Source organism: Lissotriton vulgaris, chromosome 3_1 (genome assembly GCF_964263255.1).
Source record: "Lissotriton vulgaris chromosome 3_1, aLisVul1.2, whole genome shotgun sequence".
Taxonomy (NCBI): domain Eukaryota; kingdom Metazoa; phylum Chordata; class Amphibia; order Caudata; family Salamandridae; genus Lissotriton; species Lissotriton vulgaris.
This window is the reverse complement of record NC_141689.1, coordinates 1,893,751,706-1,893,764,262: the sequence shown is the minus strand read 5'-3', so window position 1 is coordinate 1,893,764,262 and position 12,557 is coordinate 1,893,751,706. Positions and strand designations below refer to the sequence as shown.

Below are 12,557 nucleotides of genomic sequence, written 5' to 3'. Positions count from 1 at the left end.
CTTATAAATGCTTTCGATACTTGGACTTCAAATATAGCTAGTATTTATATACACAACACAATTGGTGTGTGAAATGGAACACAACACATTCTACTGAATTACGATCTTAACAGTCTCAAACTGCAAGAGATCAGAACGCTTTTGGAGGAAGGACAAATCTAACAAAAATAAGGAAGCCTATCACACCACCTCACAAATTTACAAAACCGCCCTCCGCAAAACCAAAAGTCTATTCTTCCAAGAGAGAATAGAACACTCCGCTAGCTCCAGTAAAGAATCTTTTACCATTTTAAAAGAACTCCTCAAAGTCCCTGACTCGGGACCGAGAGACCCACCAGACCCCAAAGCTGATGAGGAAAAGTGCCACAAGCTGGCTAATTTCTTCAAGGAGAAAATCCAAAAAATCCTCGACTCTATTCCACCTACCAGTTCGAGCGAGGAGAGAGAAGCCAGCAACTCTCCTACCCTCCCATGCATCAATTCCTGGGGACAAGTGACAGTAGAAGAAGTCGAAGATACGCTGCAAGTTATTAAAAGCGGATCTCCCAGGGACCCTGCCCCTTTACGTATTCTCAAAAAGGTAGCACCCTCGATCGCCCCTTCTCTCACTCACCTCATCAACGCCTCCCTTCAACAAGGAGTGGTCCCCCCTAGCTGGATGGCGGCAGTCGTCAAGGCACTTCTAAAAAAAACCCCTCCCTTGACCCTGTCGACCTGGCAAACTATAGACCAATCTCCCTCCTCCCGGGAACCAGCAAGATCGCGGAAAAAATGATGAACAGAAAGCTGTCACAATTTTTGGAGCACAACAACCGTCTAAAAAACTCGCAGACGGGTTTCCGCCCCGGGCAGGGCACCGACATTGCCCTTCTCATGGCGGTGGAGGAGGCCAGAGCACTCTTAGACGAAGGAGGATCAGTGGCAGTGATCCTCCTCGACCTCAGTGCGGCCTTCGACACCGTTAACCATCAGCTCCTCATCCAACGACTCATGAGCGTCGGTGTGGAAGGAACTGCTCTGTCCTGGATATCGTCCTTTTTGAGTCAACGCTCCTTTCAAATCTGGGAGAACAACACCTGCTCCTCTGAAACTCCCTTCCAATGTGGCGTGCCTCAGGGCTCCTCCCTGAGCCCCACATTATTTAACATCTACATGTCCCCATTGGAGGAGGTTGTTATCCCGTTCGGAGTGAGCATCGTCAGCTATGCCGACGACACTCAGTTAGTGGTGTCCCTTTCTCATCCGAAACAACAACCTGCGGACCTTTACAACTGTCTGACGCAGATACAAGGATGGATGAATAGATCGTCTCTGAAACTCAACGGCTCAAAGACTGACATTCTCCTCCTTGGCCAGAAGGGACCCACTTCACTTCATAACATCTGGCCACCCTGTTTAGGCCCGATCCCAGATCCGAAACCAGAGGTAAAAAGCCTGGGTGTCTGGCTCGATAAGGAATTATCTTTTGCAACACAGGCAAAAAAGGAAGCCGGTACGTGTTTTGGACTGCTCAGGTCAATTCGAAAGATCCTGCCCCTACTCCCCCACAACTCTCAAAAACTGCTGATCCAAGGACTGATTCTTTCTAGGCTCGACTTTAGTAATTCCATCTACTTAGGGGCCCCAGAGGCAACCCTGAATAAACTACAAAGGGTCCAAAATGCAGCTGCCCGGATCCTTACTAACACCCCGGCCAGAGCCTCAGCCAAACCAGCGCTGAAGTGTCTCCATTGGCTTCCGGTTAGAGAACGTGTGATGTTCAAGGCCCTCTGCCTAGCACACAGATTGCTCCAAAACAATGGTCCCCAAGCCTAAAAAAATTTATCAAACCATACATAGCCCCTAGATCCCTCCGCTCCTAACAGGAACACCTCATTGTCACCCCCAGAATTAAGAAGGCCCGAACAGGAGGAAGACGTTTCTCGGTTCACACCGCACGTCTCTGGAACGCCTTACCGCACTACCTGAGAACCGAATCCAACTACCTACGGTTCAGGAAGCAATTGAAAACCCACCTCTTCCCTTAAACTGTCTCTCCCCTTCCCTTGCTGACTCCTAGTTGTACTGATTTTAGCGCTGGGATACTTACGGGTGACTACGCGCTCTATAAAATTAAATTAAAAAAAAAAAACACAGATTAATAAGTACATGTGTGGCTTTCTAGGCATATTTTGTGTTATATACCTAAATAGCAGCGCCATCCTTATCACCAAACAGCAAAAAAACAGTACTGATCTCTAAAAACTGGTCTGTCGTTCGAAACAGAGATGCACTGAACTTCCTCAAGCTTAACATTGCCAAAAGAACAAGGATTTACAATGCAATAGGTCTCGCAATTGCTGTTGGCATTGTAAATGGCAACGCCTTTAATAATATTAAAAGGCATTGTTATTTACAATACCAATATTTAAAGTTTTGCAAAAGCAATACTTATTGTATTGCAAAGTGTGGTGTTCGTGAAGCGGGTGCCGCACTAAAAAGAAAGAAACAGAGCGCAGGGTCCGAGAAGGAGGCACTGCGCTCAACATCAAATCTTCAAAAATAAAATTTTGACTGAGCGCTCACCCACTTATAATGCAGACCGTGTAAGCAGCCATGTAAAAGGTCCAGTCGTAATGGGTTGCAAAAAATGCAGACAAGGCGGTACCAAGGAGGGACTAACAAGCCTACTTACGAATCAGAAGCCAGCATTTAAAAAGGACAATGACAAGCCAATAACAAATATGGGCGGAGCTTCCAGTGCATACTCGCAGAGCGAGCAGCGCATGCGTGCTGCTGCTAGGCACGACCTAAAAATCTACTCCTCCACTTGAACAGATAAACAACCCCTACACTAACCCTGCCATACACCCCTCCATTCTAAGAAAACCATCAAATCACACATCCAGCCCCTAAATTGTCATGTTTCTATAAGCAAGGAGTAGAGGGCACTTCCTTTATCGCAAGCTCTGCATCAATCAGATTGGTAGATGTGAAGAAACTGCAGTACCCAATAAATCCCAAACTGAGACCACATATATTGACTGAACAAATCAACTTCAAAACCCTCGGTCTCACAAACATACCAACAGAAACCACACAAATGGGTCAGACAAGAAAAATACATTGTCTCTGGATATCTCCACTGCTTGGCCAACTAAACCTTTGCCTCCGTAGAGCAATCGGTAGAAAAACCAGTGTTAGACTTGGATTTTGTAAAATACTCAGTTTGCATTCAATCCTTGACACACTTGCAGACCTCCAGCAAGAACAAAATACTGCAGTTCAAACCACTAGTGACCATGGGTAAATTAGCATGTGGTGTTGAACTAAGTAAGTCTTTACACTCACTCAGTCATCATCACTCTACAAACAAACATTGGCAAACACAGTAGGTCTTGGCTTTTATATCTACTGGCTATGCCACTGCTTTCTGCCAATGTTGTGCAGCATTCATAAAAAGCAAAATACTTTTGCAGCATCTGTGAATCACAACGACTCTACTGGTGGCTGTGTCATTCTAATGGTGTGGGTATGCATGATCATGTCTTGTGTGCATTCGAAACCACACATTCACATACCTATGGATTATGCGGGTATGCCAAAGCACTAAAGCGCACTCATTTTTAGGCAGATGTGCAAGTGATCAGGCAAAATGCTGTCATTCATAAAGGGAACACAGCCAATGGGTCAAGTGGGCTAATCCATTTCTCCATGCTGTTATGAATGGAAGCCAAGAGAGAATGCCACTCAAACAAACGAATGACAAATAGTAAAAATGAGTTGAACCAAATCCCCTTTAACTATGTATGTGTATATAAGGGTGTCTATGTGTGTTTATATATTTATATACATATCACCCAGTGGTGGTCGCCACTGGGTAGATATAGTTAGGACCACGTTGTCATAATGTATTTTTTCTTTTGCTAATAACTGTAGTGCCATTTGACGAATCCTCACAAAACTTCCACAAAAAAGTTTCATCCACCTAAGCTCCTTCCTGGGAAGTTTTGGGGAGATCTGTCAATCAGGGGGTGAGAAAAAGGGTGGTCCTACGTGATCCCCCATACAATTTTCCATAGGAAAATTGAAAAGAAAAACGGCTGAATGCAATTGCACCAAATTTTGCATAAAGCTAGATCTATACCCAGAAAGAGTACTTTTTGTCATTTGGTGTAAGTCCCTTCACTGGCTTTGGAGGAAATTAAAGGTTAAACCTTGTCTATTGTTCACATCGCTGTACCTTAATGAAGGACCCGTGAGGATTTGCAGATCTGCAAGCTCAAACTATACGATCTGGTTGGCTGACCGTATCCTGAAGAAAACGCTGCTGCCACCATTATAGCACTCAGTACCGGTCTCCAAATAAAACAATTTTTTAAGGTGTTAGGGTAGGTACCCTGACCGTCTGGGCCTTGTAGGGAAGTCTAAGGGTGCAAATAACCCCTCGATTCAGCCGAACCTCAGATCCACCACAATGCCCAGCATGGCCCCCATGTCAATTTGTAGGGAAACCGCAGATACGTGGATAATCATTATAAGGAAGACATGTTCCTGTTTGACTGCGTTTGGATCAAACCCTGATTGGATCCAGACTAAATTGGGCCAATGAGTCAGATTTTGGTTTTCGCAGCTGCCTATTAAATAGACTGCAGCCTGACAAGAAGGCTGCAACCTGTCCCTCAAAAATCACACATACAGCCATTGCTAAAACAACTTCACTGGTTACCTATGAAGTTTAGAATTCAATTTAAGATCTTTTACGCATTACATTAGAGACTTCATGAACAGGCCGCAGACATCATTGCCAAATGGTTGCCTTCCTAATCACCATCTTTGCTCGTAATCAGCAAAAAATGTTAACAGTTTCAAAGTTTGCTAAAATTAAATGTGGGGGTCGCAGCTTCTCCGTCTGCACCCTCCAACTCTGGAATACCCTTTCAGACGATACTGATTTGCTCTCCTTCAGACGCTCCTTTTAAAACTTGTTCTCACTTAGTTTGCAAGGATATTTATATTCACAAGGATATTATGCCAGTTAGCACCAATAAACCAAATTGTGATCGTGTGCTTAATCAAATGGAATTAAACTAACATAATTCCAGTAATCCTGAGAGCAAACAGCTTTTTTTTCAGAGATAGAAAATGGAAGGTGTTCATAAGAACATATGTTAAACTCTTCAACTGTAAAGGGAGTGGGGGGAAAGGGCGCCTGTTAACAGTTTTAAGTTACTAATTATAGAAAGTAATTTATTAGGAGTAAAACAGTCGTGAGCCCCCCCTTTAGGAGTTCCAAATGAATGACTTTCTTTCCGAAAAGGTGACGAGTGTATCTCAAAAGGTTCCTGTGCATTATGCAGCGTAGGAAAAGCCTTCTACAACATTTCCATGACTGCAGGGCATGAATTGCGCCATTCTGTCTGTATGTGGTTTACCCACACCCACCGGTGACCTGCACCAGCGGAAAACATGACTGTGCTTGCTGTACAACCACCAAGAGCTTCCAGAACAAAAGGCTACTGTGGGCCATATAACCCGTTAGCAGGAACCTTAGGGAACACACCCCACAAACGAATGCTTCAAACAGGATGGCCACTGTATGAGGAGGGAGACGAAAATGCAACTGCAAAATTCGTCAAGGGGGCTTTACAGTGTAAACGCCCACCACGCCTCAGTGGGCGGTGGCGCAAAATCGATGTCTGTATTTGGAATAGAGTCATTCGTGTAGTAAAAACAAATTCTGGTCAAAAGACAAACACACTTAGGGGTAGAAATCGTCCTAACAGAAGGATGATTCAGAGGCTGGATTTAAGAAAGTGAGGGCAGAACTGCAGCCAATTAAAAGACAGTTATATAGTCAAACCATTTCACTGTGCAGCAAGGACTGTTACAAAAGCAAACAAAAAGCACCACACTGTACAAATTACCTTCAAAAGGGAGTTAATTCGCATAATGTGTACAAGTTGTTATTACAGTTATGTGTGTTGTGAATCTACGTCACATTATTGCAACACCAGCCACAAACACAATATCTTGAATAATGCGCTACATCGCTCGCATAGAGGAACGTGGCCAACCATGGCCTTTCAACCAGCATGATCATAAGTTTACCCAACATTTTTGTTTTCTTTCATTAGCCTCTCCTCGTTGACAGGCACAGATCCTGCTTCCTCTATCCCATTATCTCGGGCTCAGCAGACCACTTCTTGTCAAAGTAGCCGCAGAGATTAGCACAGACTGCTTCACTGAAATATTATACACTAGCCTTTGACCCCGTGGCGCGCGACCAGCTGCTCACTCTGCAGAGACCAGGTGCGCCACAATGCCATAATTGAACCCGGTGTCTGCCTTCATCTTCACTCATGAGAACACAACGCATGCGATTCACTGCCAGAATGAAACCTGCATAAAAATAAATACGGCTTCCTGTGGACATGCATGTTTCTTGCCATAACATGCAAACTTATATAGAGAAAAATATCCGTCTGTGTTAAAATACACGCATGTGTACAACATACCATGAGTGACGGCTCAAGTCAGAGGTGAAATAATTGAATTTCGTAAGACTGACTATACAATGGTGTTTTTGGGGCTCTCTTAAGACCATGCATGCTTTATCTGTTGCGAAACATATTATCTTACGGTGAACTTCGAGACTGTCAATTCTTACCAGTGGTTATCCTTCATTCTCACTCATTTGCTTGCTCCTTATTCATTAACTGTGTGGGCTTTCCTTCTTCTTCTGTTTATCTTTCACCTGGAATATGGATACATTATACTATCCTTCCACTTCTCGCTTTTTCAGGTGCTACTTTTTTTTTCTTTTTGTTGACGCACCCTACAAGTTTCTTTTTGTTTTCAGCTGTCTCCCTCATATGCTTCTCTTCCCCTCTGTGTTCTTTTCTCTCACCCCGGTGTTTCTCCCCCACTCCACCTGTGTTGCCGTCTCACTCATGTGCTTTCTTTCTCCCTGCCAGCTTCACAGTGCACTCTTTCACAAGTTTGATGACCCCCACATCAGTAGTGCTTCTACCCCCATTCACATCCCCTTTCACCCCCTTGTGTTGTTTCTGTCCTGTGTTGCATTGACCACTAGCTTTAGAAACCTGCCTCCACAAGTGCCCTGTTCTGATTCTGTCCCCCTCCAAACACGCCCCTGTGTTGCGCCCCCCTCCTTTGCTTTCACCCACCAGCTTTTAAAAATAAAAATGAAAACATTGTTTTTGTTACTTATTCAATTCGGATTGGTAACTAAAAATGAAAAGCAGTCTCATTTTGTAGGCATGAACATGTGCAGTGCACACGCTCACAAAAGGACACACCCTGGCTGTGTTAAAATCTTTTTTAATTCTTTAGCCATGTGGTATCCCTGATAATGTGCCACATGGATAAAACTATTGCAAAAAACAAATGGGTCCCAAAGACGAGACCTATTATCTTTGTAAATGGTTGTTTCAGTATTTTTTTCTGCAAACATAAAAAATTAGACTGTTGAACTTTTGCAATTAACTACTTCCTTCATTTTTCCAAAGGGTTGTAGACTAGTTATATAGAGCTTTTCACACAAATAACCCTTTATTCAGCAAAATAGCTTTAAACTAATATGGAAACTAACATAATGAGATGAGTAACAACATTAAAGGGCAATAAAGGAAGTAGAGTAAAAAAGGAATACTAATGCAACTGTTCTCACCTGGCTAAAGATTGTGAACATGCTGTGCCCACAGGGTGAGCCAAAGCCGGCTTGAAGTATTAACTCTGCTAGCCAATGTTCTCAAGGGAGATGCTGTACTGGGAGCTTTGAACAACTGTTACCACAACACAACCAGAACAACAAAGGCAGTATGCAAAAAGGACGGCTTAATAAATCCGGATTACCAGAGGTACGACAAAGACACTGCTCACCATCTCTGCGCTGTGCTATTTTTTACATCATACATACAAACACTTCAATCTGCGAAAAAACAAAGACAAGAAACTTTGGCATTAGACAGTTAATTATATATCTTTCTATTTACACAAGTATATCGAATTCGTGGATCAAGGATCTCATTATGATCAGGCTGCTCCAGAAGAATAAAAAAAAAAACACCTTTAAAAAAATGAGTAGTCACCGACAAGCAAGGACTCAATTACACTGAACACAGAACCTTCCATGGCAGTGAGAACCAGGCAACCAGTTAATGATGAGCGTGGCATTTTTCTATTGTGAAGAGATCATATACAAATTCGGCCTTCAATACATTTTAATTAGGCTGGCAGATTTCTGAAAAACCTAATTTTCACATTAATGTGACATTTTAAAAACATTGAAATTTTACATTATGCAAGTTTGTGTAATTTTAGGCTCTGGAAGACTTGTTTATGCAGAAAATGGCACATATTTTGTACATGAAATATGCCCGCAAGTGAAAAATCAAAATCAAACAAGATACCAGCAAACCATATTTTGTGCTAAAACTGTCTTTTTGTATACTTTTCATGAAATTTCACAGAGAAAGAGACGATTTACTACATCCTAAGTACAGATACTGACACCCTTGCAGCAGAGAAGCTACTCCATATGAGCTGCATGTATTCTAATGGATTAAAACCAATTGGATGGCTTTAGTGATAAGAATATGCCAACTCTGATCATGGGAGTACATAAATGAAGTTTGGTAGCTTTGTAGAATGCAGACTTACTACTAATGTCCGTCACAACAAAGAATAAAAAAAGTTGTGTAATTGAAACCATGCAGCAAAATTAATGCGCAACTGTTTAGTGATAGCCTGCCTGTGCCAAGAACCGATCAATGTGCAGTGAGAGGTTTGTAGCTAATCACATAAAATGTCAGTATTGAGCACAACCTTAAGCGTTGAAATCTGAAATCTACAAAACAAATATTTACAGTAGCGTTTTATTTTATAAATGATTCAGTTTTATAGATGGATAGTTTTATAGCTAAGAATGATATAAAAATTGCTAAACATGTATGAACTGGCCCACATATAGGCCATTAAGTTCATTATGACGCGATGTGACAAGTCTGCTCAAGAAAGCAACTAAACCCAGTCAAATTCAAAGACCTAAGGCCTGAGCAGTGCAGGCTGAGAAAGGGATTGCAGGGCTTCGCCAGCCAAAAGGCTATCCACTGAAATTTTCTTTGTAGAAGGTGTGATGCCGACAACAGAGTCCTACATTCGCCCTTCGTAGAGTGGTGAAAGCAGTAACCTTTAGAGGAACGGTTTACCACCATGGCTGGCTTGCTTCCCCACTTGCTAAATTGTAAACCAACTCTCTGAAAATCCAGGCAGTGACATTTTGTCGCTGACGCACCATGCTGCAAGACTTCCGCCTCACAGAGAGGGTGGGACAGGGTCGGACCAGCAAAAATACAGAAAGATTATTGCTGCTTTCCCCATAATTTCCAAAATGACTATGTATGGTCTGTACAGATGAGCGTATGTATGGTCTGTACAGATGAGCGTATGTATGGTCTGTACAGATGTGCGGTTGTATGGTCTGTACAGATGAGCTGTTGTATGGTCTACAGATGAGCGGTTGTATGATCTACAGATGAGCGGTTGTATGATCTACAGATGAGCGGTTGTATGGTCTACAGATGAGCGGTTGTATGGTCTACAGATGAGCGGTTGTATGGTCTGTACAGATGAGCAGTTGTGAGGGCAGACTGGGGTAAGGAGAAGCAACAAATGTGGTGTTTCCTTTTAGCAACGAGATCATGGTGTACAACTGGAAACATCCCGAATGCAGACTTTAATGCACCTTCTCTCTCATTCATATGAATTGAAAGTACACATCCGTCCGTGGTAATAACTGTACGTCTCTGCTTCCAATCATCATGAGCTTCCAACCTCTCCATGTACGCAAATACTATGTGGTAAACCACTGCGCGCGCGAGTTCCATCATTCTCAGGGCTGCAGGGCTCCCCACCTTGCTGCGGCACATCCGTGCTTCCCCCCTCCCGCCACGTGCTTCCCCCTCCTGCCCCGTTCCATCATGTCTAGTTCACACCGCCAGTAAACGCACCGTGCACATCTCAAGGGCAACTTCGCAGCTCTCGAAGCTGCTTTCTATTTTCATTACTTGTCTTCTATTCACGCGGTACTTCACGCACCTTCACAGCTCGGTTGGCACCCGTGCCTTCACAGGTAGCAAAATGTGCAAGAAGAACCCGAGGGTCAAAGGGAGATGTGTTCACACGTCTTCTCCAATCTGGAATATGCTGTGCCACGTCGAGCTGAAACCACTCGCAGAAAAAGAACCCGAATCCAATGGAGGAAAAAACCCAAAGACTATTAAGACATATAAATCTTTGGCAAAATGCATTGCCAGTGATTACAGCTGCTTTAATGCTTTGTTATTCACAAATCAAGAGGCGTCACAAGCAAGAGACTGTCTGTTTATAACCATTCTAAAACATAATAAAATTAACAATAAAAGCAAGTGTTGTCAACAAAAAGTGGTTTCGAAACTTGAACCTAAAACTCACAGCACTAAGTTACGATTCTTCATGAGCCAGCCTTAGTGATCATAAACACAGCAATGCACTTTCTTTGACCCGCAATTAAGAAAACAACTACAGAGAAACAGGAGGGAAAAGTAGCTGTCTTGGATAAATCACCAATACTTGCTATAGCAGTCAATTTTGTCACAAATACAATGCAAATTACCCTGTAGAGGACACAACAAATCAAAGCACAGTGTAAAATGAACTCCACGGGAAAAATAACCAGTAGGAAACGTTGGGGATCAGATTACCTTCATGAAAGTAGTACTACGACTATGTTTGCATCACTTTACATGCGAGATGCATGGGAAATATGCCGCTTTCATTTCATATTACCAGGGGGTGCACATGTGGAACACTTTAGGCCCAGCTCAGAGAGGCTGTGATATTTGCTCACAGATCACCAGAGGAATGTGCCCATCTCCAAAGACATCTATTGTGAGACACAGACCAGGAAGAACACGAGCAGGCCGACCTAATGGGAGCAGGAATCTATACCCTACCTCGTGAGGGTAGGCCATGGGTCTACGCAGAGGGATAAAGGGGGACCTTTATAGCAGTGCAGGAACAAGTCAGAATTGATGGAACACCTAGCAAGGGTGATTTTACCTTGATAGGTGTTCAAGCTACTCTGGCTTGTTTCACCATGTCAACTAAGTTCCCTCAAGAATACCCTCCTCTCCATGGATGACACTGGAATCAGTCCACTTCAATAAGACTAAATGTTTATGGAGCAAGAGCTCCTTTTTAGAACAAAAAAGCTGGTCTATGAGAAGGCAGCATTATTTGGGAGAATAACCCACAAGATACCAGAATCCTGAAAGTATGGATCCAGCAGAAGGGAGAGGGTTGCTGCAGTGAAACATCACACCAACATATGACTACTGAGACTTTCCCATAATCATATCAGGCTACAGTACGTGCCCCACCTGCTCGAGCTCAGAATATGGAATTAGGGGTCTACTGGTTACACCAGTGGTCCCCCCCAAAGGTGAAGCACACAATATGGGCATCTTATTGTCTTCATTTAAATTACTGGATTATTCCACACCAAATATAATTTCTCTTAAGAAACGCAACTGTACAAAACATTTTACTAAATGAAGATTCCCTATTAACATTTCTTAAAAATACTAAACGTAATTTTTTTTTTTTTAAAAACACTTGAGTAGAATTCACCAGCTTCAGGCCATTTACAAATTGCACCAGAATTAATTCGAACCCGCAAACTACTCCAAATGAGGAGTGTGATTTATTGTAAGAGATTTCTTTCATACTAATAAAAAAGATGTTTGTAATGATGATGATTTCCACATCACACACCCTCTGAAACATTTAATTAAGAACCTTCCTCCCGGTAATGGAAGATATCATTATGCAGCTTTCATCAAGGAACAACAAAGTACCCCAAGCAAGTGCACAACTTAACGTCCCAATCTAAACACTGTTTCATTATTAACATGACCGTTGAGAAGAGACGTACAATTTTCAAAGATGCTCCACAGAGAACATTTCAGTTGTTTAGGGGCTTGTTTGGTGTGATATAGTAGCTTATTTGGTGTGCAATGAAATACCTGCAGTAATGGAATGATAAAACACCTTATTTCCCATGCACAGCTCGTTCTTGGGACAACCACTACCGCGAGGGTTCCTCCCAATTGCAGGTGATCACATTGGCTAAGTAGATAAAGTAAGGTGAAAGGTAAAGGCTTTCAGGTGTTTTGAAATATAAAGTATTTGATTCATCAGCGAACTCGATAATTCACTCGCCTCGGTGCCCACTCTGATCTGCGATCACACTCTGCAACTCTGGGCATTAGCTTGCCTCATCTTCAATAACGGCCCCACCAGACCGCCGGGGATGCCTGGTCTCACCCTGGAGATACCCATTAAGGGACCATCTCTCAGGGAAGCCAGGAAGGGTTTCGCAGCGGTCGAAGCGCCTTGGGACCCTCCGGGTAAGTAGTGCGCTATATAAATGCCTATACATACATACATATATACATACATACATACAAAGTCTGGGAATGGGGTTCAAGTGTCCATCCTCGCCACAGAGATGG

The 12,557-nt window shown here is 42.9% G+C and overlaps 1 protein-coding gene across 17 annotated transcripts in view; it reads right to left on the bottom strand.

Moving 5' to 3' along the window:
- RAPGEF2 (Rap guanine nucleotide exchange factor 2) overlaps window positions 1-12,557 on the bottom strand; it is a 924,668-nt gene that overhangs the window by 286,280 nt on the left and 625,831 nt on the right. The window lies entirely within an intron of this gene.